Here is a 27137-nt window from a genome sequence, read left to right as displayed (position 1 = left end):
GGAAGAACATTAAGCATCTGACAAGATGATATCTAAGTTCAATTTCCTACTCTTTACCTGATTTATACCCGCAGAAGATAATTTTCCTTTCTGTCATAAACAGCCCTATAAATCAGCAGTGCTTATGGAACAACTGCATGGAGAGCCCTCAGCTTTGTATCCTCTGTGTTTCCTATTAGGAAGCCATTACTGCAGAATTTTCCTCCTTCAAACAAAAATGATGAAATTTAATACCACTGAGATTACAAAGATTAAGAGCTGAAGTACTGCTGGGGCTTTTCAATTGAAGCAGCTATCTGAGCAATCTTTGCAAAACTCAATAAAAACAGGGTTTCTGCCTTTGACATCATTATCCATCTGTTTGGATGAAATTGCTGTATCATGGTATAAATCTGTGATACAAGTGACATAACCTCTGAAATAAAAGGGAACATTAACTGCTCTATCTTCTAGAGGCCCTGGGACAGGCTGGCTATAAGCTCACTCAAGTGTGATGGCAGTTATTCTGTGTTTTACTAGACTGCAGACAATTATCCTTTGCTCTCCTCCCCTCTTATGACAAACTGCCAGAGCTTCTGCTGAAATGATCTCAAATAGATTTTCTAAAATGCTTAGTACTAGATTGCCTCCATACATTATTTCTTTTCAATGGGCTGAAAATAAAAACCTAATCCACAAATCAATTGCTGCATCTATCAGATGCACATTGGTGCACATTTTATTTTGTTCTATCAAGGTTTTATACAGCTTATATCCTCTCTACAGCATCTTACATAGATGTACATGGTGCAGAGAGGATATTTATACTGGGGGTTCAATGGGAGTCAAGAGACATTTAGCCTTATAAAAGGGAAATATTTTGGCTGGACTTTAGAATGATGATAATGTGAAACATGACTACTACTCCATGGCTACATTTTTTTTTTTTCCCTCTTACTGGAATATTCGTAGTGTCCCTCTCCAACCCATGTGCTACCCCGATAAGTTTCACATGGAGCAAAAGGGAGGGAAATACACCTGTGGAAGCCCTAAAGCCTTCCTGGGCATGAAAACCTGTCCAGGACTCCAGAAACAGCCTCCATCTCCTGAAGAGTGGCTTTAATGCTGTCCTTGTGGCAGAGGACAGCTGTCCTACCTGTGCTGCAGAGCTGGGCAAGGGCTCATTAACTTTCATTAGGGTACTGGCAACCAACCATTTCCTACGTTTATTTATATGAAGATGAGGTGGAGAAGTTCCAAAGAGCACATGTGTTAAGGAGGTCTGGATATTTTCACTGCACAGCTGCAAGGGTAGGAAGGGTAGGTTTCTGCCTGGTGGATCCCTGTGGTTTGCACACCTTCACATAAAGGTTACTGGCACACAGGGGAGATGATGTGTGTTTGCATTGGGATGTTTCTGTGAAATGGCCAAGAAGAGCCTGGTATGGGCAACTTGCCCTGTGCTGGCTTGAAGGGTGTGAGCTTGACCCTCCAAAACAGCTGAGTTCTCCTGGGACCATGCTGAGGCAGAGCAGGGGACCTTAGGGAGAAGATATCAGCATCTACGTACAGGCACAGATAGTGTAATTCAGCCCTAGCTGGACTGGAGTGTGATGTATTGAGGCTGACGGCATAGGGACAGCCCCCTCCCTTGCTTTTGGCAGCATGGGAGCTGAGCCTGCCTGTCTGAGGAGTCCAGGGCCTTTGGTCCTGCAGTGGTGTAGCTGCCCACCCAAGCATGCTGTTCAAAACCATTAATCTGCCCATTTTCTATTAAAGCTGGTAAAACTTAATGACTGTGCCAGTGAAAAAGCTAGAGATGGCTAAAATATTTTTACTGAAAGAGTATCCTTTTATTCCTCATCAAAATATTTCACACCAGTATTTCCCACTTCACTGATGTTTTCTGACAGGAAAAAGGTTGGGATGTGTTTGGGAAGTACTGAAATATCTAATTAGGGATGGTACATACATATTGATAAGAATTGGAATAGAGCACTGTTGTTAAAACAAAGGGTTGCAGCACTGTCAAGATGAAATATGGCAGTTCCAAATCAATATGCTCAATTTCACACCCTCTACCCCCCCCCAGGAAATTTCAAATTTTTTGTCTTGCCAGAAGAGGGCTTTTTTTAATGCCAGAATGTTGCTTGGAACAGTAATTCATGCTCTTCAGCTCTGCCCTTTCCCTGGCGTTTAACATCGTTAATTGTAACAAAGGGAAGTAAATTACCCTCTTCACTTGCGCATTGGGAACAAAGGAGCAGCCATAAACTGGATCATAGCTGAGCCTGACCAAATGAGTATTTTAGTCTTGGCTAGGGCTAAAGGCTGGGAGGGGTGATGCAGGCTCTTTGCTGCGAGCTAGCTAATGCTCAACAATGAAACAGCACCAGCCATCAGGACATAACAGGTCACTTCTTGGATAAAGACTAATGGAAAACTCAACTGAGCCGTTTTTGAATTCTCTAAGTAGCCCTGAGAGCCGGGTGCCCCAGAGCCATAGGTTGCTTGTAATAGCAGAGAAGATCTCATTACCCACGCTGTCTTGTGTGCACATTCTCTCTCTCACCCAGATATAGATGTACGGCATCATGCACTCTTGTCTGTCTTGTTCAATTAGGAGAAGGTCGTAATGGCTTGCTTGCTATATTTAGAATATTTAAGTCAGTAGATGTAAATATATAGCATATCAGAAAGATAGTGATTTCAGAAGGGTATGTTTTATAAACCCACGAAGTTCCTGTGTTTTGGAAAATACACTATTGACACTCTTTTTTTCTGCATGCAGCTTGGATATATCAATAAAGGTAATACTTCACTTCCATGTTTCCTTTTAGAATGCAGTCTATCCACAGTGTATTTGAAAGTAAACAGATTTTAAAAGTCAATTTGAAGCATAATTCTTCTTTGGCTATCATTTGTCTATCAAATTACGCACTTCCCATTTTTACTTAAGAAGGGTGAAGTTCTGTCATGTCCAGCATGTGGAGTTAGTTGTCCATCCAAATCTCAGTAGCTCTGTGAAAATCTGGCAACAATTTCAAGAGGTTGTTGCACAACATGCTGAAAACATTGGAAAATCTGGACCAAGTTTGGCATGAGAAATTTGCAGAATTGCTGAGTCTTTGGGGAGAATAAAAGGAGTGACGAGTTGTCTTTTTGACACATTAACTTTAGATCTTGCAGCGAATACTTGCTAACATGCCATAACAAAGAACTGCAGCTTTTGAAAACTTAGATATGATGCTGCCAGCTCATATTTTCTTTCCCAACTGAAGTTATAGTAGACCATTAAAGAAATTGAGAGCACCACCTATTGATGTTATTAGAAAACTGCAGCTCATCACAATATTTTGCACAATTTCAAAAACTGGGAAAAAAAATAAAGTATTTAATCTGTGCTATTTTACTATTGAAGCAGCCCATTGTGCAAATGACCTGATTCAGTTGTTCAAATGACTAGTAAAAGTTATTTAGCTGTGTTATTCAATAAACCTCAATGAATGTTTGTGGTAACTTTGTCAAGAGACAGGAGTACGTGCTTGTGCAAGACCCATTCATTGTGCGGTGCATAAATAGTCCAGAGGCAGTGAAGGTAGTGAGGCAACAACAAATGCATTATGAAAATGCAGGAAGTCTAAATGGTTCATGGACGTGTTTTCTTGCCAAAAGCTCTTTGGAAACATGCACTCCTTGCACAGTATGTGATCAAGTTGTTCCTAACTAAGGCTGCATTGGTGCTGCAGCACTGCAAGCCCCAGCCCTGCCAGGAGCCTTGCATGAGGGGCACTTGCGCAGGTACGGGACCTGCTGAAATCAATCGGTCTCGTTGCGGGTGCAGATCGCATTGCAAGACCAGGGCACTGGGTGTCAGATTTATAGGCCTATTCCTTTCAATCTCATTTTTGTATCCTTTCTCTGCTAGCCTTTAGCACAACTATTTGAGTTGTTTCCCAAACCCTCTTTTCTTGCACAATACGAAAAGACCTGGTAAAAAATGACTCTAAGCACTTCAACAATTTTTAACCTTAAACTCATGCAACACAAGGGATTTTAACTCTTCGCTGTCTGTGGCTGTATCTGGGGCACCACAGCACAAATCTGGGATTGAGAAGAGCAAAATATGGATGCTTGCACATCACATAGTGTACTCCTAGAGCCCTGACAGTAGTCAAAATGCTTTGGGAAAGAATGAATCTGTGCCCAGAATGGATTTTTTAAGGCCAAATCTCAATCTAATTTAGCTGTTCATTATCTCACAAGATGTACCCCTTGCACCACTTCTAGCAGGCTCAGCTGAGGGTGGTGGGTAGGACGTAAGTTGGGGCAGGGACTACCTGTGCCCAAGATCTAGAGGAAATCATTGTCTCCTCCGCCCTGCGGTCTTGTGCTGTGAGTTTGAGATAAGATCTAGTTCATGGCTCTGTACTTATTATTTAAATTATCAGGTATAGAACTGGTTTTGGGTTGTTTTTGCTGGTGTAGATGACAAACAACTTTTTGTGTGTGTTGTTTATGCTACAGGAGGGTTCCTGTATTGCATAACCAATTTGCATCAAGTAGTACCTGATGCTAACAAAAAGTTAGTGAGTTAACCTTGTCTGAGATTAAAGCCGCATTTTGTTTGGCAAAGCAGATATATCTGTGTCATCTGACAGACCTTTAAATAACCCATGTTCGTCATTCATTTGAGATTTTCTTCCGTACTAAGTCCAAAATTGGATCAGGGCTGCTGTGGGTAAGTATTTTAATTGCTCTCATGTCCTGTTCTATTACATAAAGTCACACAACATCTGAATTAATAGATGCTGCTTTTCTTCAGCATGTTGTGTATAGCATAGTTGTATATGACTATTGGCTTGAAACGGAGTTAAAAAAATGCATGAATTAAGTACTTCTAGGGCCTAAGGCATCACTGAGTCATCATGACCATGGCGTCCTGTTCCAGAAGCTGTTTTGTCTTCTTCTCATGGCTGTGCAAAATAACAAGTATACCAAAAGAGGAGCCATATGAAAACATTAGGAAAACAAGACCATCCGAAGAGCAGGATACCTGACCTGGAGAAGTAGAACATTGGTTTACTACCTTTTTCTTATATTTCCTTTCTCAGAAGTCAGGCCTAATATGAAATGATTTTTAAACTGATGTTCTAATACCAACTCAGCAACATATTTCAGCCCATCTGGTTTTGCCTAACAGAAAGAATAGCAGGATACCCGCACTGCCTTCTTCCCTTTATCTTTTGGTCTAGTTTTTTTTTTGTTGCTGTTGCTATCAGATGTTGTTCAATTCTGTCATGTGAAAGGCTGGATCTTGAAGGTATCCTGCCATCCTCTGTCCAACAACTCACTCAAATTCCTGAAGAAAAATAAATATTTTATTTTCTTGCCTTGTTCTGGAAATGTTCATGAATACAAATAACAAATGCAAATGGCACAGGGACAGTGGTATTAGGAATTGAAATGCCCATTGTGTATTTTGTACAAATATATTCATTACATTAGAAATGCATGATGACTGAGAGATGGTCCCTGTTGGTCAATGGTGGCTGCAGTTGATGGATACAGATTATTAAATTTTATTTTAATGACATGTAGTGACAAAGTGGCTCAGTGCCTAACAATGCGTTACAAGTATCTGCTGGAGAAACACATGCAAATATATATTTGAAACAGTCAATAAAATCCTATTGCTTCTCCTAGGTTATAAGAAGAACCTGGTATATGAGTCCATATATGCGTAAAAGTGTATAAAATTAGGAGAACTGAGGAAATTTTTGGTGGGTCATTGAAACTGTGTTTCCTCACAAATTTGAGGTGATCAGCACATGCCAGTGCAGGTCTCTGGGCCGTGCAGGCTGAGAGGACAAATGCAACAACTCGTCGCAGATGTTGCATCGGGGGGTTCGCCCCTGGCTGGGAAAGGCGTTCTAATGGTGCCAAGCCCTGGAGCCTCAGCAGGATCTTGTTATGGTCATCGGTACTGACTTCTGCTGCTCTGTATCCTCCGTGCTGCTGTGACTGAGGATGAGCTGCTGAGGCTCTTTCTGAGGCCAGATCCTGCCAGCATGACCTACTCTCTGCCTTGGCCACTTACCAGCTTGACCAAGAGAGGGTGTGGTTGCCAGAAGTGCTTGCTAAGGGTAGCCTCCGTTCTCAAATGCCATAAGCCATAGGTTGCTTGTAATGAATGGCAAACCTGTGACTGATTTTAGGTAATGGGAAACAGAACATAGCACTTGTGAAGGGCGCTAAGGGAAAGAGCGAGACCCCCGCAAAGCCACCCCAGGCTGTGTTACTGAGTCAGTGTGTGGGGCCAGAGCTGTGCTCCTTTCCAGCTAGGGGGATGTGTGTGTGTGTGCTTCTGCTGTCTCTAAAGCTTTCTGCAGTCTCACTTTTCATAACCAGCAGAACAGAAGTGAAGGGCTCGAGGGGGGAGGATTTGCAAGGTATGGAATCACTGTGCTGATGATCTGACAATAAATGTTCTTCAATTACAGCTTCTCCCACTCCTCTGACCTTCTGGCCCTGCAGTGCTCGTTATGAACAAGGTCTGAGGTGCTCTGAGTTTGAAGGACTGAGTTTGACTCAGTCTTTTTGCTCTGGCAAACTCCCACTGCCTTCAGGACAAGTTTGATTTAATATAAGGACTAAAATCCTTGGGGCTTGGCCTTAGGAGAGTAGTAAATGCAATCAGCTTCTTTGGTCTGAAAGAATGAATAAACAGAGGCTCCGGGCACTCAGCATCAGCAGAGGTGGCAGAGATTACGATCACATTACTGATTCCCAATTCACAGTAACCACTTGTGAAAGAGATGTGGGCATCATCCTGGACAGCCCAGTGAAGGGCTCCCCTCCATTTGTTGCAGTGGTTAAAAATCGAATTAAAGTTATCAGTCGGGAGAGTGAAATAACAGCAAGAATATTAGAACTGCATTATTATAAAAACCTCTCTTTGCGTGCAGGTCTTATTACTCCAACTCAAAAAGGAAACAGCAGGAATAACAGAGCTTGTACTGGGATGATGGAAATTTGTGAAGATGTGAAAAGACTTCTGAATGGAGAGCGAAAGGATTTGTACTATTTAATTTAGATGAATATAAACAAGAAGGGACACGACAGAGGTAAATGGGTAACAGATGCTATTGAGAAGGTAAATCCAGAACCACTTTGCCTTTTCCTGTGAACAAAAGCACAATCAATTAAATGGATAAAATGCACATTTCAGCCTAAAAAAGGAGATATTTGAACTCGTCTTAAAAGGCTTATTGCAATGAGGTGCAGTCCAAGCCAGGTAGCTAGTGAATTTTGAGAGTTAGACATTTACATAGTCTTTTCTGAATTATTTTAGGTAAAGGATAAATGGCTTTAGGGGAAAGTAAACTCTCAGGTTTCAGGGTCTGAGAAAATGAATAATCAAGAAGCTACAGGAAAAGATCTCTCCTATGTACATTTATTCTTTTTGCCTGCTGTGGGCTTCTTGCATTTCCTCTAAAAGTCCTGAAGCTTTGGTAGGGACCCCCCTCTGCTGCATCAGATGGACCATTATTTTAAACTGGTTTGGCAACTATTTTCTATAAATTTGGCTTATGAAGTAAATTGTTTTACTTTCCCATGTCATAACCGATACCAACTACGCATGCAATATCTATGTTTGACCCAGAGAGATACCAACAGAGACCAGTTGTGTTGTCCCACCTCTGCACCAGCCATGACCATACTTCACTGCAGGTTTCAGGAGAATAGCTAATCCCTGAAATCTGTAACTGCCTTGGGATTTGCACAAACAAATACAAATGACAGGACGAGGAGGGGATGCTCATGAAGTCGTTTTTGGTTTTAGCATCTTGTGTCTCAGGAATTTATGTGGCTTGGCCCTGTCCCTTGGGTGAACTGAAATGAATGGTTTAAGCTCACATGCTGAATTCTGTAATTACTGTAGGTTAGAGCAGGTAGAAGTAATGTTGTTCAGCTAATGAGCAGAAATGAGTTTAGGCTTGGAAATTCACTCTCCATGACTATCTCTATATGCCCACACTCTGTCTTACCAGGGCTTTGCATGTGCGTAAAACTTAAACAAACTAAATTAAATAAAGGTGCAAAAGGAAATTTTTCTTCACAGTGTCTTCCACTAAGTTGGAATTAATGCACACTGCCTTTTCTTTCGATCAGTGTGAAGCACAGCAAGCCCATAGACCTGATTTTGATCACTTGGGCATTACTGAAGTGAATAGCAAATGCAACTGGAGAGATTTTAGTTAATGATGATCAGGCTCTGAGGGATAAGTCTTTGGTAAAGAAACAAAATATGAAGAAACAGATGATTATATGTAGCTCTGAAAGCTATGAGAAGGAACCGTGACTGGGTACTCACTCGCTTTTCTTTCTTTTGCAAGGAGGAGCCACGACTACCTGCTAATTCAGACTAGATGCAACTAGTCAGGTGTGGGCTAATTTAAGGATAATGAGTTTAAATATTCTTACTCCCCTTTCTCCCACTGGAACAATTACTGAATGTAGTATCTCTGTGAAGTTTCTGTCTAATGGTTCACATGAATACCTGGTGAGCAGAGGGTTAGGGCTTTACTGCCTGAACTGTGGGTTTAAATAGAAACTAAGGTTTATATTTTAACTTCTCTTTAGTTGAATCATACGAGCACTGAATCCCAGGAGATACGCTGTATGTAATGTGGTTACATGGAAATGTGATATTTTTTTAAGCTGCATGTGGAGAAATGGGAGCCAGAGAATGAATTCCTGAAAGTTATCAATAGAGGTTTGTCAGAACTTACTGAAAATGTAATTTATTGTGTCCCAGTGCCTAAAATGGGGTAATTTTATTAAAGTTGTATTGGTAGGCATACAGTTCTCTTTCTCTGTGGTAAGGAACAGGATTGGCAGTCTTCCTATGCTTGTGTGTGTGCTAGGGCTGCGGGTGAGATGGTAGCAGTCTGGCAGAGCTCTGGAGCAGAGGGCTTTTGGCATCACTGTGATTCAGAGGCTTAGTTTGGCTTTCCCTAGGCATTTTGTTTAACAGATGACAGGTTTGCCCTTTATGTACTCCAGCTCCAGCCTCCTGAGTGAAAAACAGAATCCACAGCAAGCCCTGAAGTTTTTCAAGTGGACCTTCCCCTGTCTTTGCACAAAGTTCCATATGTGAAAATGTCACTGCTTTGCGTGCTGCAGCTGAAGGGTCTTTGGGGCTGCGCTGGGTTGCTCAGGACTGTCTGACTGAATTTGACTGGGGTGATGCTCCAGACGGTTTTCCAAAAAACCCATCAAGACCAATTGATTTGTTTTTCTTAGGCATTTATTGCTTTCCTTTGGGACCATGCTCTTAGCAGGCTTGCAGACAAAGGCCAGGTTTGGAAACAGCTTGGTGTTGGCTTTGTTTTTGCAAGCTAGTGTTGCAGTTGAAGCAGGGACCTCTTGAAAACTGGGTCCTACAACCCACAGTATTTATTGCTGGTGCTGTGTGTCTTTAGTGAATTGGGAATGCCAGGGCAGAAATAAAGGCAATTGATACAGTTTGGGTTTTTATGTATAAGGACATTACATTAGAGTGGCAATAGACTTGGTAGGTGTCAGTCTCAGGCCACACCTGCAATATTGTATGAAATCCTGGAAAAAGCCTCGTTACAAAGATATTGACAAACTGTTGAGAAGGTGAGAGGAGCAACAAAGCAATCAGAGCAGAAGGGACCAAATGATGAGGAAAGATTAAAAAAAAGCTAAGTGCCATATCTATGACTTTGCTAGAAGATGATTGATGGGAAACACAGATAAGTTTGAAGGGAGCCTGAACTCAAAAGGAAAAAAAAAAGAAAAAAAAGAGAGATAATAGTTAGGACAGTACAGGAAGGTATAACTAAGAGTGATGGGGTGAAATTAAGCAAGAGAAAATTTAAGCTGAATCTTAGGAAAAAATCATTACTGAAATATATTAGGCTGCTGAGTGATTGTCCATGGGGAGCAGTGCAAACTGCTGCCTGCAGATTGTTTAGCCTGGGCAAAATGTTTTCAGGCATGCAGCCAAGGAAGCTCCAGAAGCAGGAGACTGAAGTATACACCTTTATCAGTGCTTTTACTGTTTCATGTGTATTGTTTACAAGCACAATTTGCTTAAACCTAGAGCAGAAAAGCAGCTTTGACTACTCAGCCCTGTTGAAATTGGTGGGCATAGATGTGTAAACATCTAATGGGGATTTTAGTCTGAAGGGCTCGATCCCCATTAGGAGTGAGGACTGGAAGAGCAGTATGTCTTATACCCAAAAGTCACAGCATCACCACAGCCAGCCCTGAGCGGGCAGTAGGAACCCTGTGCAGGAGTGCCAGTGGAGCTGACATACTCCCCAGCCTCTCCATCACTCAGTGTAGTGCACTGGGGATGCATGTCTTTTGCTCTGGACACAGAAAAGCATTTCAGGAAATAGCTGGTTGTTGTTTAGCCAGGCAGAAGGAAACCCTTCCTCCTCAGAGGCACCCGAGCAAGGCGGTGGTGGTGACCTCTTCTGTAAAAGCTCAGATTTTATTGTGTTCACCAGGCACGTGGGAACCTGTCTCCTTACAAACCTTCCTGGGGTGGGGATGGGTGGGGTGTGTGTGTGTTCAGGGTAGCATCTTGTTCTTCAGGAGAGCTCCTAACTGAAGTGGGGATTAGAATGCGGGAACTTTGTACTCCCTAGTAGAAACTGCTGAAGTTTGTAGAGAAGAACTTAAGTTTCCTGGGCTGGACAGTGGCAAGGATAAGCCCAAATAGCCCATGGGCCAGGCACCTTCTGGGAGCAGTGAAACCTGAGTTTCATTCCCTGCTTGGCAACTTCCTTGAGCAGTAATGCTGCTGCCTCCTCCCATTGCATCTTCTGGCTTGGCTGTGAGCTCAGGGTGTAAACAGAAGAAAAACTTGTTTATGGATTCCAATAAGCAATTGGGAGAGGCAGGGATGTAAGCTTCCCAGCTTGTCAAGATTGCCAGGACCTGCCTGGAAACAGGCTTTGTAGGAACATTTCAAAATTCAATTTTGAAAATTGGAAGGCATCTATGGATTTTGGGTGGCTTTGGAGATAGCTGGCAGCTTGATGGGGATCTGAGGGCTTCAGTTTTTAATAAAGGGGTGATAAGCAAGTACTTGAGTAAGAGCACAAAGTCACCAGGGTCTGGGTGGCCAGAAGTCCTGCTGGTGATGAGATGGTGTATTTCTTTATCATGACGGACTTCTGCAGTACTCGCCTTGCCTCACCTTTGTGAGGAAGAAAAATAGGAAACAGCCTTGGAGAGGAAACAAGCCTGGTCATTTACCTCTCTTTCTTCTGTTAGCAATTTTGCTCCATAATGCTTCTTACTGTTTTTAGAGTTTTGTTTCTGTTTTATAACCATTTGAAATAGTTTTGAGGCACTTTTTTCCCCTCTATTGCTGTCCTCTGCCTTTTATTCTATATATTCACTACTCCCTATCTAAAGAAATTCTGCCTAAATTCCTTGAGGGTCTGACCCTTCCCTTAGCTTTAGTTTATGCTCCTTTGTTCTTGTGTTTGACATAAGCTCAAACAGCCTTGTAAAATCTCATTTCTGTTCCCTTCAGGATTGTGTATTCCTCTATGAAACATTTTCCCCACCCTCCTCTACCCAGCCTCTTCCTAGAAAAGTGTTTCTATTTTAGTAACTGTTTTGTACAATTAATTTTAGACTTCTGGGTTCTTTTCTCACTTTCTCCATTACACTCTATTGTTCTACGCTGAGCTTTAGCTATAAAATAAGCTTTACTTGTTTTTTTGATTTTCAACACTCCATCTCATTTTCTTTACATTCACCATTTTTTCCTCTTCAGCAGTTCAGTATAGGGCTCAACAAACATCACGTTATCTTTTCAGAAAGGTTTATTCTGACCTAGGTTTGTGGCTGCTCACAAAGGAAGATGTAGAGTCTTTTCCCTGAAACCTTTGTGCGCTTAATTCACAAAAATGATCTTGTACAAAATCCTGACTTACAAAAACTGTAAGTGGAAATAGGAAATTCACTTCTGGAAACTGTATTTGGCTTTATGTTCCTTTTTGGCAAGAATCAAAATTTTGAGCCTGTACGTTAGACTAGTACTGCAAGCTGCCCTACTGTCTATAATATAACACAATTTATTTTTAAACCAGACCTTTATCATAAACAGTGCTAAGTAGACACCCTGTTGAATCCAGATAAAAACACTGCTGTAGATAGCTTAAAATGAAGAGGAATTTTGAAAGAAGAAAGTTGGTTGAAGAAGGGAATGAAAATTCACAGTGAAATGTGTTTGCTAGTCATACAGAGGTGCTGAAAGCTTCTGCAACGCACGTCTCGAACAGCTCATGCTGCTTTTTAGAACATGATTTTCCAGTTTCTTTCCCCTGGAGTGTGCCATTAGCTTCAGTCTTCCATTAACTTCCTTGGTAACTTCTTAAAAGAACTCTCTAGAGATGAACATGTCTCTGGAGGACCAAATACCAGCTTGATGAAATCGAACAAATGAGTGATTTTACTGGGAGGCAATTTTGCTGTTTGTCTTTTTTATTTTGACTTCAATCAGGGAATAGAAAATCTGTTACCTTATATTTTGTGAAATATGGAATAGAAATTAATCTGAACACCTCATGATTGGTTTATGTGCTGCACTGGCTAGGAATTGAAAGAAATAAAATGTAAGCTTTATCAGCTTTAGCATTTATAACATGTATTATTTGTAAAAGGGGATCCTTTTATTCTGCAATTCTGACCATAAACTTTAAATGCTTCCTGGAGTTTGAAGTGTCTGCAGAAGTTTCTTAAGATGAAATGCAAAACTCAACACAGGTTTTTTTTTCCAGATCTAGATACTTACAGGATTCAGCTTCACAGATGTAGCCCACACCTCAAAGGATCCCTTCCCTTTATCCAAAACACGTAGAACTGGAGACGAGCAAAAAAGCTTCATCTTTTCAAGCAATGCTATCCCAGAGTATTGTACAGCATTTTCCAGCGAACATTGTCAATTTACAGATTCCTGCAGTATTTAGTAATGAGTAAAAAAAAAATGGTTTTTGTTATCAGCTAAAATGTATCACAGCTTTTCCTGTCTTGAGTGAGTTTATGGGTTTCCACAGTTCCTGTTGGCACCACTCAAACATAATTTTCTGAAAAGATAATAATGCTTTAGAATGATTTGGCTTCAGGACAGCTTTGCCTGAGCCAACTCTGTGATAGTTCCCTTAGTGCGTTTCAGGGCTATCTCCTAGCAAAGGCACATGCTGTCTTTTAGGAGCAAGAGTTCATATCTGGTCAACCCCTACATGGTCGCTGTTTTGTATGTCCTGCTTGCCACCTGCTCCATCAGTACCTGTGGTCAGGGGTTGGTGTCACACTCCAAAACACAGATATAGCCAACTGTATACTAGGCTGCATCAAAAGGGGAGTGACCAGCAGGTCAAGGGAGGCGATTCACCCCATCTACTCGGCTCTTGTGAGACCCCACCTGGAGTGCTGTGTGCAGCTCTGGGGCTTCCAACATAAGAAGAACATGGACCTGCTGGAGTGAGTCCAGAAGAGGGCCATGAAGATGATCAGGGGACTGGAGCACCTCCCCTATGAAGACAGGCTGAGAGAGTTGGGGTTGTTCAGCCTGGAGAAGAGAAGGCTTCTGGGGACACTTTGTAACGGTCTTTTCAGTACCTAAAGTGGTCCTAAAAGAAAATCTGGAGAGGAAATTTTTAAAAGGCATGTAGTGATAGGACAAGGGGGAATGGTTTTAAACTGAAAGAGGGTAGATTTAGATTAGATATACGTAGAAGTTCTTCACTGTGACAGCGGTGAGACACTGGCACAGGCTGCCCAGAGAAGCTGTGGCTGCCCCATCCCTGGCAGTGCTCAAGGCCAGGTTGGATGGAGCTTTGAGCAACCTGATCTAGTGGAAGGTGTCCTTGCCCATGGCAGGCATGTTGGAACTAAGTGAGCTTTAAAGTTCCTTCCAACACAAACCATTCTATGATACACACACACATGCATACATATTTAATTTCCTCTATGACATAGGCACACTGCTCCTAGCAAAATGTATCTGGTCCATTCAGGAGTCCTCAGGACTTGTAGGCGCTGAGGTGGTGTGCATCAGGCTGGCACTGGGACTCAGCTGGGGAAACTTTCTAGCAGTGTTTGGGCGAGATCCCAGGAGATCCCAGCCAAGGCCCCTTACTCTCTATAGATTCCAAGTTAAAAACAAATGAAGCCAGATGGTCAAATATTGTTAAAGCTGTTTTGCTTCCAGACTTTTGTTTTTATGGTATGCTGTCATGATGTGGAGATATGTCAGCATGTCAGACAGCACAGGGTCTGCCAAAAAAGCGGTGGAGGACTGTTCTGGGTAGAGGGAACAAATCCTGGCATATATTGTGCTCATACCCTTTATCAGTGAAGCTGTCTCTTCTTTGCCTAAGTTGTTTTACACTGTAGCACAACAGAAAAAGAATGTACCATGATCAAAGATTTCCTCTAGCAAAGCCTCTCTGACTCAGTTGATTCCCAAATTGCTGAGTTGGGAATGATGGTGGTCTGTGAGTTGGTGGTCTTATGCTGAAGCACACTGCATTCTCCTCCTTTTGACTCTCAATGGATCCAAGCAGACTTTACAATTCATAGGATAAAAGGAAAACTGATCACATAACACTTAATTGTAAATGCAAATACATATGAAGGCAGTTTTCATGAGCAAGAAACTTTCTCTCCATATTTTCGTATATTTTCTTTTTAAGAGAATGAGGCAAATACAGAGACAAAAAAGTAGTCTGTTGTTTAGTAGAAATCATTGGGTTTAGGAAGAAAAGGTAAAGAAGTCCCATCTCCAAATAAAATTGTCTATGTGTAAGCCACTCGTGAAAGGCAAGGAGATTTGTCTTTACAAAGGTCATGGAGATCATTATTGTGACTGTAATTTTTTTCAGGAAAGAGCTTATATGTTCTTTTTCACATACACAAATCAGAGATGTACTATCTAGGCTCATAACGTGGAAACTTTCCTATAAAGATAGTTGCAGTGATGAACAAGACAACTTTAGTGGGCTTTTGCTTTGCTATTTGAAAATCGTCCAGTATATTGAGATTTCCAACAGAGCTGATTATTTAACCATTATGAGTGTACATTACCAGCTTCATGCTGGATAACTGCAGCAAATAGCCTCCTCTTGATGGGATGGCAGACATCTCCTTCCTGCATGGTACAAACACTGCTGTTGGTTTTATTGTTTGATGAATGCAACATTTAGCCTTGGGTAAGGAGTTAAAATGACAGTAGGGACTGGCCACCAGCCTGCTATCAAAGTGATACAGAAAAGATAGACTTAGCACATGTTTCCAACATCCTCTAGCCTGTTTCAGCACTTTAAAGAAAACAGATGCATATATGATGGCTTTCATATAGGTCTTTGCTTTTGTATTGCAGCTGGAAATTGTGTTTTTATAGTGCATATATACCACATTAGAGTCCTTAGTGTTCCACAATAATAATTTTTATCTTTATCACTGTGCAGAATTCACACAGTCTAGGAGCTTAGCTGTGCTCTTGCAGTAGCTTAGCTTTTTTTACGGACAATCAGAAAACAAATCTTGGCATTGTGGCAGGAGGTGGTCTTAGTCTTCCACTTTATTGGACAATATTCAAGTTGTTTGTACAATTCCATGGATATTTTGGATACTTTATAGACAAATATAGATCCACTCCCCGCCCCAAGGAATTTACACTCAAAATTCACGGTGGCACAGGAATGGAAGAGAAAGCAGAAGATGGCTGTGAGGAGTAAATCATCAACTTGTAGGGCAACATAGTGTCAGCATTGTGAATACCGAAGTCACTGAAAAAGCTGCTTTTTTTTTGTAGATTGTATTCTTCTTCTCTCATTAAATATTCAGTTTTACAGTGATGTTAATGTGTAACCACTATGAGACCACGTAGATAGCAATTGCTAGAGGTCTAAAGTCACAGGTCAGTGTACTAATCACAACACACTGCACCAGCCAAACACCAGCCTTGGGGTACTGAGCACAAGGCAGCAGTGTTACCCTGAGCAGACTGCTACCACATTGCTTCCTCGCAGGAACACTCATTTTAGGATGCAGTGCCAATTCTTCCAGTCGATACACTGCACAAAACAGTTTTCTCTTTGTCACTGAACAATTTTAAGGATACAGTCCAGCACAGTAGGGCTGTAATCTTGTTTATTCTTTGCAGACACTGCATGGCTCTCTAAAAGCCTTAGAGATCATCACCCCCTTGTTATCATAGCAGGTATGCGCCTTCTAATCTTGCTGTACTAATTGTTGAGAAAATGTGCTTGGTAGTCTACACCAGCAGAATCCCAATTGCCAAGGTAATTAATAGTGTTACAGACTTCAAGGCCATAATGCTCATCAGTTATTAATTAGCAATTCATTTTGCTGAATAAATAATACTTATGATTGATGATGGAACTTGTAATTGGGCACTAGTAGTGTTCCTCAAGGGAACAGCTTCTCTGTGAGTATTAACTATGACAGTAACAGCTCAGAAACCCAAGATCATTTAAGAAACTCTACTCTAAACAACTGTGACACAATCAAGGCATTTACATTCAGTGTTGGAAAGGCAGCGATTAAGCAGTGGAGGCTCATCTATGGCAACCAAATGCTACTGTTTTTGTCTATTTTGCTTTCCTTTAGCCATTGCCTCCTTATAAGGAAGTGCCCTATATAGTTTTACGGCATGCATTACATTGTCTTTATGGGCTTTCATGTGCATTCTTCACAAATTTAGAAGATAGTATAATGAATGAAATACTTTCCCAAGCACAATAACCAATTCAAAAGGAATTTGCTCAGATTAAATCTATATCAGATTAAATGGTTGTGGAAAATCAATTTTATTTTGTATTAGTTGGCACTACCTTTTGGCATAAGTAAAATTGAGCTTAGCCCTCCTCTCCCCAGAACGGAAAGAGAAGCTGGTAAATAAAGCAAATAAGCTGTTAGTTTTAACTGGGTAGTCAACAAAGACAAGTATGGGAGGTCAGCTGCTGACCAGATGCTGCCTTCAATTAGTATTCCAACCCTAAAAGACATTTATCGTTCAGTTTAGAAGGCAGAGCAGCTGAGTCATAAAAGCAGCCCACAGAAGATATTTTAAAGCATTTATAATGGCTACATTGCTTGAAATAAATTAGCCCTGAAAATAAACATATTTTGTACAGTCTATGTAAACCAAATTTTTTCTCCTTTAAATTGCTTGGACTAAGTGGGAGTTTGTGTTTGACAAGAGCATGTATTTGCTTCATTACTATATGTGTTTTTTTTTTTTCCCTTTGAAAAGGGTTAATAAACTCTAAGATATCATTGTCAACTAAAAAAGTCATGCACCCTTTTAAGGGAGGAAGATACTGCAGAAGAACAAGGTAAAAAGAAATGCAGAGACTGTGTTGTAATGCTAACAGGCAATTAACAAACTCATGGGTGTTAATTATCTTCATACTGTATCATGTTCAATTAGCTCAGCCCCTGCAACAAAGGCAACCATGAGCAATTGCTTTGATAGGCGTACAGTACTTCATTTGTAGTTAATCGGTTTAAGCCTTGCAGTTGCTAGGCTACACCAGTCTCCAGAGGTAAAAAGCTGCACAGATGCACTATGTTTAAATGACTACAGAGAACTGTTTAAACTCAAACCATGTATAACTCTTTATTGATTTTTCACAGAAGATCTCAGCTCTGATGATAAGGTTTTGATATATTTTCCTGCTACAGCCAGTTCCTTGGAGTATTGCAGAAAAAAAATATGTCAATATGCTTCTATTATGATCTCTTGATCTGTGGCTATAAAAACCTTTAGCTGCAGCCCTTATTATAAAATAATGGAAGAAGCAATATTTGATTTTTTCCTTTTCTTTTTTTTCCCCTCTCTCCTCTATAATACATGGAGATTTTTTCTTCCCAGTGCCTCTGGAACTAAATTACAGTATGTTCCTTCCATATTTCTATGTTAGAATAATACAGAAGAATTTCTAGCACTAATTAATTTGATTGACTCTCAGCAGGAAAGGATCAGCTGTAGCATCATGAACTTTAACAATAACTACCAACTGATGGGCAGTTCACATCAATAAGACCATCACTAGCCTCCCTCACCTGTCACCAGGCAGGGAATGAGCAATAACCACCCCCTGCAGATGCACTGCTTAGCACTTTCTGCCCGATTAGCAATTTATAATGGTGATCAAGAAACAGTCAGCGGCAAATCAAGACAACTGTCTGGCTGCCTGTTTAATTGGCCTTGTTTGCTTTTTGATAAATGGCTCGTGACTGCTATAGGCCTCCCTATTTTGACTTTTAATAGGCCACTGTGATTAGACTACCAACAGATACTAGGTCAAAACGGAGGGAAGGTGCAAAAAATGTTAATTAATATCAATAATAGGCAATTATTAGTTAGACAGAAGGACCTACTAGCTGCGTGCTCTAATGACTCAGAGCTAACTTGAAGGGAAACAGTGCCAAATTAGCATAACTGTGTATGCAGGCTGCACGGTGGATCCTAGTGAACATCTGTTATGTAATTCAAACAGGATTCTTCCTTTTTGCATGATACTCACAAAATCATTAATTCTTTTTGGTCACTTCAAGACACTAATGATACCCTAGTGGTTACTGATCTTTCAGTTGGGTTCTGTATTGGTCCTTCATACCAAGAGCTGCATTGTAAAAGTTAATTTGGGTGATTTTCAAGATTTTTAAGTTAGTAACTCATATAAAGGTCACTAATACTGTACTTGGAGGAGCACATGCCAAGCAACTGTGTTACTCCAAGTGTTGTTCCCACTACAAATAACTTTTTTGCCCCTTTGTCTGTTTTAGGAAAACAAGCAAGCGCAAAACTATGGGCACTGAAATAACTTGTGTGTTTGCTATTGCTCACTAGGTCAACATACATGATGTGTTATCATGTGGTATGATGAAAGAGTCAAAATTATTACATATGGGGGTGAGACAAAGAATTAAAGGAGGTCCTCCGACTCTCTAATGGGTCTATTTGTCTCTGGTGATTTTCAGGATATTGGGAGTGTCACCTTCATTGCAAACACCAAGCAGGCCAAGCCCACACATGCAAAGGGGAAGGTCTTCACTTACAAGAAGTATTTTAAATAAAATTTATATTGAAGGGTGATGGCCCTAGATTTTAGGTGATACTTTATTCTTGTAAACTCAAAACTCTAAGCGAGCTGAACTCTTTTGATGGTAGAGGTTAGAGGAGGCTTGCTCAGAGTGCATTATCTTGTAAGCAGTTTTGTCACACTATTGGTATAAGTGATCGTTTGTTTTTCACTGAAATGGTCAGAAATCCTGTTCAGTAGGAATGCTGATAATATATGATACTGTTCTTCCCAAGCTTCTTCCTCCCTCCTGGCCAAGCATCTGCATTTGCGTGATTGGGTAAGGAGTTAGTAAAAGTCAAGTTCTGATACAGCTTTACTCTGGGTATTTCTAAGGCAATTGCAGTCCCCACTAATATCAGTGTGACATTGATGGGAATTCTATCATGACTGAAGAAGACACATTGATGTAAACAGAGTCAGGGCCTCATTATCAAGCCCAGAAGAAACATCTGAGACTGCTGGCTCAGGGAAGTGCTGCAAGTCTCTGCAGAGGCTTGTCCTGATTGAGGTGGAAAAACAATCTCTTGTTAAGAGCCACAACATTATATACATCTATATATCATTCCTTTATCATTCTATAGCTCTCTCTATATGTCTCCTTTCCCAGGTGTAAAAACAGCAGGTGTCACCAATCCCTGATTTGTTTGGTCAGTAACATATGCAGCACCAAGATCAGGTTGATGGACTGTCTACTTTGGACACAGTCTGGCTCTTAGAACCCATACCGCTGAATTTCTGCTAATATGTTCTGATATATGTTACAACGGTTTGGAGAAGAAATGTTTGTGTAGAGCTTTACAGTGGTATTTCAAAATTACTGTATGACCTATATTCTAAAGTTAGGGGAAAAGGTAGGCTCTCAGTAGCTGAGAGCTCACCTCTGGTGACAAGATGAGAGGTGTGCTGTTTCAGATGTCTTAAAAACAGTAGTTGGGAAAGAGAACATGCTCCTGGAAACCTCATCTTTTGTAGGATTCAGGTGTCTGACTGCTGAGAACCTGCAGTGCTGACTGACAGAGAAGGGAAAGAAGTGTTTCACGCTTAGCAATGCTTCACTTGTCAAGGGAAACTTTACTTGAAGCTGAACCCCTTTATTCAGAGAGAGGAACAGAGGGAGCCTGTAAGGTTTGGGAGGAGACAGGTCACTGTAAAATGAGCCAGAATCTCAGGTCTGGAAGGGCAGGGAAAGTTGAGTGGTGCCTAGTGCCACTTTCCGTCTCTTCACCTGCTTGTCTGTTTCTCAGGAACGTGCCTTGTGGAAACCACTCATGGCTTCCAACAAATACATATGGCAGGGAGCATAAACACTTGTTTTCCTCACATTTGTCTTCTGCCTGGTCTCTGTTGTTCAGTAGCTCCCCTTTCTAGGGTGCCACTGTGCTGATTGTGCAGGAAGCCAGTGCCAGGGGAGGTATCTTGACTTCTCAGCAGTCTAATGCTTGACAGACACAAGCCTGTGAGGGCTCAGCTGCGCTAAAAGGGAATTGTAACAGGAACCAGGACAAATTACCTCCTCTTATTGTGCCTGATTTTCAGTATTACATTGCTAATTTGCAACAGAAAAATACATAGGAGCTCCCGAGGAGATTGTGGTACAATTCTATGGTGAAAATACCATTCCAAAGAGTTTGAGCTAAACAAACAAGGTGAGAAGAGGTGTTTGCACTTCATAGCTGGAAGCAGAAGCAAGGAGAGGCACTGACTGAGTCAGACTTTGTTCACTTTCCCGTTTGCCAAGCTCTAGTCCAAGTCTTAGCTACAGAACTGCCTTCCTAAAAATGTTAAAAACTTCCTGTATATTAAAAAAGCCCCCCAAATTTATGCAATGCTTAATGAGCACACAATCACCTGTAATATTGTTTTTCTACTATAACTAATATCTGTACACTTTTTTTTAATATATTTACAGCAAACTGAGTGTGAAAGTTGTGAGTTTACAGAATTATTTCCCCACTTAGAAATACCATAAGTAAAAGGTCAATAATCAAAGATGAAAAGCCCAATACAGAGCATTTAGATGCTGCCTATAATTTGTGATTTCTTTTAGCTATGACTGTCATATTACTGCTGTTCGAGAACAAAATTAGCTGAATTTACTTAGCTTTAGCTGTTTTGGGCTGGGTTCTTCCATGTTAGTCATAATTTCATAATATTATTTTAAACAGAAAAAAACTTCCATTATCTACAGCTGAGTTTTAATTATTTTGGTTTTTAAGTTTTGTTTTGTTTACATGGAGTATTTGAACACATTTGAAGATTTTTTTAACTCTATACTTCATTTAGACAGGATTTGTCTTGAAAGTAATTTGCTTAAAATACAGAAGTTCTGAAATCTTAAGGGCATCTGACTTCAGCTCAGTTGTTGTCTGTTATCTATCTCTCTTAAGCTTTCTTGATATCTAGAGATTTAAACAGTGGTCTGGAAGAAGAAATCAAAACAAAACCAGCAACCCCCTCCTGTAGTTTATGTACCCTGATTGACCTTTCTGTGTTCTCATTTATTTTGCATAAATTATTTTACTAACCTCATCAGGGAAAGAAATGTGGAAATGTAAGTTTTATACGGCATGGAAACATTGCACTGGGAATCATGAATGATACAACACATTTTGGTACATAAGGACTATTGTTTGAAGAGCTGTGTGAGGTTTTTATTTCAGTAGGAGAATTTGGGCCAGCTGTTAGGTGTAATGTTTTGTTTTCCAGCTCCCTTCAATTATGTGAATTGTTTCCATCAATAGAAGTGAGTAATGCTAGCCCAGAGAAGTCTCTTCTGGTGTTCAGGTCTGCTAAAAGCTGAAGCACCAGAGCCTTGTGCTGGAAGAGGTCACTGCTGTTCTGAGGTTTCCTTGTTCTTCCACAATAATTCTGACTAAATGGCTTCTGAGACGCTCTGGAATCCTCTTCATTACACACAACCCTGAGAAATTACTGTTAGGTAGCAAATAGTCTAGAATATATGTATATATATTTTCATCTATTCAGTTTTTTTTAAAGATTTTTTTGTCCTCGCACAGTCTTCAGTCATCTTCTACCCTATCTCATGGGATTTCCCTGGTAAGAGGGTTTTTGAAAAGCCTAGAAAACTATTGCTTCCTTTGAAAAAAGAATTTGAGAAGTTTTCTCTAGTGTGAAATGGGAAAAAATCTGAAATTTGGAAAAGCTTTGAAGTATAAGTAAAGCATTTACAAAAAGTTATTTCAAAAATGGGTGAGTGTATTATGTAGGTCGGATTTCCATCTTTTTATGAACCCTAAAGTGCTGGCCTTTATGATACCCGTGACAGTGAATTTTTATGCTAGATGAATACTGTTAGAAATTATTTGACCCCAGAGCAGAAATTTTACCCTAACCAACCAAATATAACAGACTGGCTACAGTTAAGTTCTGAAAGAGCAGCTCTTGCCTGAATGTAGCAAAAATGGGGAGATGAGGATGTTTTTCTGCCCTCAACTGTTTCCATATTAAATATGTTTTTACTCTCTAAACTAAATCAACAGGAAAAAAATACAGTACATTTTGGTCATCAAGATTTCATATTCTTGCATGGTGGAGTACAAATGTCTATAAAAGCTCATCCAACCTCAGCATAGCATAGAAGTTGCAGGTGACATTGAAAATAATGACCATTTGTATTGCATGACTTAACCCTATTGAAAGTTGTTTTGGAGGTTCTTTGCTTTAGTAAAAAACACAATTAAATAATGAAATGCATCCCTGGGTTTGTTTTTTTTTTTTTTTAAGTGGAGGACACTTAGAATATTGAACACTCAAAACTCAACAGGTTCAGTTCAGAAATCTTGAACTCCTTGTCATCAAATTTTGCTTCATGCATGGCTTTCACACATGAAGGTTTCTTCTGGAAAGCTGTGAGCCCCAGGAAGTTGGCTGTGCATATCCTAGATTTACAAATAGGAACACAAAGTGGTTTTGTCTGATTTTGCTTGCTTGAGCAACATCAGAAAAGCCCTTTATCTTTCCAAAATAACATTCTATGTATTTTCCATGGTCTCTTGAATGAGATCTTTACTATTACGTACATGGAGTGAGAAAGTGTATTAATGAATGTGTTCTGTTTAACGCTATTATTAAAATTATGTCAAACAGGTTATTTATGGATTTCATTTTTAAAGGATATGAATTTATAAGATTTCCATTTTATTAGCTGTTTATTTCAAATCGAGAGAGAGTACTTTATCACAACCTTTCATTTCAGAGCACTGAGTTGAGATTTTTGCAAAAGATGTCTCTATCTCCCCTGTTTTGTCACAGCCTGTTCACTGGCAGCCTGTTACCTCATGTCCCTGATAAGATAATGGTGATTGTTCTTTGCACAAGTTGTTTTTGGCAAGACAATTGATGAAAAAAATCCTAGAGATGTGTAATATCATTTTTTGTATCTCAAAACCCAGGTTCTGTATTGTTAGAACAAGAATCCAGGAAAAACTATTTTGATTTCCTAGGCTCATAATAGCCAATTCTGATTATACTTTGGCTTGTGTTTAGGAGGTTTTGTATGGCAAACATTTCCAGGCAGGGATTCTGCTACTGTTTTTGTGCTGTGCTGATGAAAATGTATCTCTCCTTCTATGCTTGCCTGATTCGTAAACAGTACCGTCCTGACCATAAGTATTAGAAATTTGCAAATGAATGTGGTGCTATGTGGTTATTGAATCTAGTATATTAGCAGTACAGTATTAAAATTAAAACCTGAACCCAGGTAAAATTAGGGCATAGCCCTGGTTGTTAGGATTAGAGAGAGGTTGAATTAAAGCCCTCTAAATTCAGAACAAAGATAGATCTTCGCCTTTCTCAATTTTTTTTATAATATTGGAGGCATCTGGAGACTTAATCTTGGAATTCAATTCAAGGATCTCTTAAGGTATAATAGGTTTCAACAAAATTATCTTCCATATCAAATAGCATTGGAAAACCCTCAAATTTACAATTTGAAGTGCATTGCTCCTTTTAATATGTTTCAGGTAAGCTGTACATTTTTCTATAGATAAACTACCAAACAGAAAAGCATGAGAAGGAGAATGTTCTCTTTATGTTAAGCTATAGTCTCAGGATACTGCACTGGAATTTATTGTCACATGCTCTGAAGAAAGCACAGACTTTTAGGTTCTATTAACATGAAAAAAGCAGTTCAGCAAAGATTAAAAAAAAAACAACCACCAGGTAAGAAGAAGAAAATTAATGACCTAGTAAATATTTAGAGCCAAGCAGCCCACCACATAGTATTTTTTTTCAGCCTAAACAATGTGTTACCTTTGTATGATGATCATATCAGTTTTAGGAACATTTGTCATCAATAATGCAAAAAAAAAGCTATAGGAACAAAATTAGTATTCCTTATACTTGGGGATTTATTTTTGCCTGGATTAACATAGAAGCAATAGCCTTTAAGAAGAGGGGGACTGATGGGATTGGATGGTCACTCTCAGACCGAGCCATGTGCTGCAGACTCAGATGCACAGGATGCGGTTGGGAGGAAAGTAAAAATTCTGCTCTCATCTAAGCCCAAATCCTGTAAGACTCGTTCAAAGCAAAATCCTTCAAGTGTATCCATTTAATCTGTGAGACCAGATACAAGATTAATTTGAATGTACTACTAATCTATAGATCTCCAGACACTGGAGTTTCTCATAGGGGCTGCCTGAGATGCTGCTTGACATGGTGATGCTCACACAGCTCATTGTCTGAAGAGATCTGAGCATCTGCGCTCTGCATATTTGCCTTGCCCAGAGGCTCAAAACTGCTTTAAATTTATTTTAGACTCAGAGCTCACAGCATGAGCTCCTGGACATACTTTCAACTTTCATCTCTGGAGCAGGAAAGCCACCCTAGTGTCCTGGTGTAGCTACTCTCTTCTGTTGGGCAGAAATAAAAATCATCGCTGTCAGAAGGAAAGATCTGTTATTTAACCTTCTGAAAACATTAATCTTTTCCTTAAGTAAATCCATATCTAGTTAGGAAGTAAGGCTTAAAGAGAAGCAGAACAACTTCTCAATGAATGTTCATTTTGATGGGATCAAGCTTAGAAGAGTGGATGCATATTTGGATAGCCTGACACCACCTATATTCACATAAAAACATCCAAACCACTAAAAAAATTAAATTATACTTTTTTTCCGGTTTTCTGTGAGAAAAATATTCTGCTCTTGGCCAGCTCAAAACAGTCTTCTTCCCCTATCATTTTCATATCTTACGTTTGTGTTTTTAAGTTCTTGTGGAAATTCAACATCTTTGAAACAGGGTGCTCACTCCATGCTTTTGTCTGGGTGACATTCAGATGCAGGATTCAAGCAAATGCAGCAGTTTCACCCGGCAGTGCTTTGTGTACCCTTTAGTATTTTACTTCTAAAATCAATGCTCAAAATAAACTAAGTAATTTCTCCCTGAACACAGAGGACCCCAGACTTAGCGATGAAGGGCAGCAAAGGCACCTCATAGCCCAGGCACTGTGCAGCTGATCTCCAGGGCCTGCAAGTCACGAGAACAGGTGTAATGGACTTTGTTCATAGGCAAGTCATCTTTTGAGATTATCTTGAGTAAAAGCTTGTTACTAAGGACAAATACCTCCTAAATTTTATATGGACCTGATGGTTTGTTTGTATGGGCTTCTTTATATATATTTTTTCTTTCCCTTGCACTTGGTTAGGCATCTTTGGCTTCCCAGACTTTCAGATTGGAATGAGACCATAACTTAGGCTTTACCACCTTCTTAATTTGTACCTTATCACTCTTTTTCACTCTAAGCCATCTCTGTGCTAAATAAAAATAAACTGTATGTTAAGTATAGCATAAAACCTTCCGGTACAACCATAATTCGTGCATCCAGCCCCAGATTGTGTTATAAATAATTGTTCCTTACTAGACTATTTTCAGCAGTCAGCCTGTAGCTGTATGTTTCCTCAGGAATTGTTCATCACATTAAAAATTGCCACATGGTTAACGAATGTTCTGTTTAGCATTTTCACAAAGAATAATTGACATAGGTGCACAATCAGTGCTGTCTATACTAACTTAAATTTAGCTGCTTCAGCTCTCATTAATGCAAAAAATTGCATGAAATGCTATATTCTTATGGTGAAAAGCTTAAGAAATGAAGCACAGTTCTGCTTTTCTGTCTTTTATGTTATGAAAAATAAGTGAGGATTTGTTCTTTGGGGTAGTGAGATGTTTTTGGAGGGCAAAGGTTCTGTTAAAGGAAGCTTTGGACAGGCGCAATACATGACCAAATTTTCAATGAACCTTCAAGGATTTCTTTTTATTTAGTACCATTTAGTTGTGAAATCTGAATTCTATTCCTTGGTTGTAGTGGTTAGTATATTTTAAAACTATAGAAGCTTAATTGTGACTTACGAAAGTCCTTATTTAGGGTAGACTTTTAATTTGATTGCTGTCTGTCCTTCTGTGTAAATAGTCTCTTGGGTATGGATTTTTAAGAGTGCCTGTTCTCCTTTACATTTTACTGTGTGACAATTCCTCTTTACCCATCCTCTCCATCCTCTGAGCAAGCCAAGAGCAGACAATAGATACATACTAATGGAGCTGTGTACTTGCCATCTGTAAGAGCAGCTGCTCTCCTGCATCTGTACAATATGTTGGAACTGAGAGCTTCACTAATCTGCATAATAAGGAGAAGGCTTATCCCACTCTAGCTAATAATTGCAAGCAATCGATGCACTTCATTCCCCCACTGTAGAACACCACAAAGTTTCAATATGTTTACATATTCTCCAGATACGGAGAGGTCAAGCAAAAGAATGGACTGCTCATTCTGCCTCAAACAAACAAACAAAAAAATTCCATTCTCCATCATCTGTGAAACTGTTATCAACAAAACCCTGTTCTAGTATTCTTATTTTGCAATTCAGATAGAAAATTAGAAACCTTAAGAAGTGAATTAAAATGTCAGTATATCCTATCAAGCATAGCTTTTAAACTGTCTATAACTGAGCATCTTAGGTTTGTACT

General features: G+C 39.9%; 1 long non-coding RNA gene across 1 annotated transcript in view; it reads left to right on the top strand.

Annotated features, from left to right (window-relative positions):
• The window catches only part of LOC133269596 (uncharacterized), a 153229-nt gene that overhangs the window by 10625 nt on the left and 115467 nt on the right, over window positions 1-27137 (top strand). The gene's annotated exons all lie outside the window — the stretch shown is intronic.

The sequence above is a fragment of the Pezoporus flaviventris genome, unplaced genomic scaffold (genome assembly GCF_033815535.1).
Source record: "Pezoporus flaviventris isolate CSIRO_AGI_PZ_B2104156 unplaced genomic scaffold, CSIRO_AGI_Pfla_v1 ptg000001l, whole genome shotgun sequence".
Lineage (NCBI taxonomy): Eukaryota > Metazoa > Chordata > Aves > Psittaciformes > Psittacidae > Pezoporus > Pezoporus flaviventris.
This window is presented reverse-complemented; position numbering and strand designations above follow the sequence as displayed.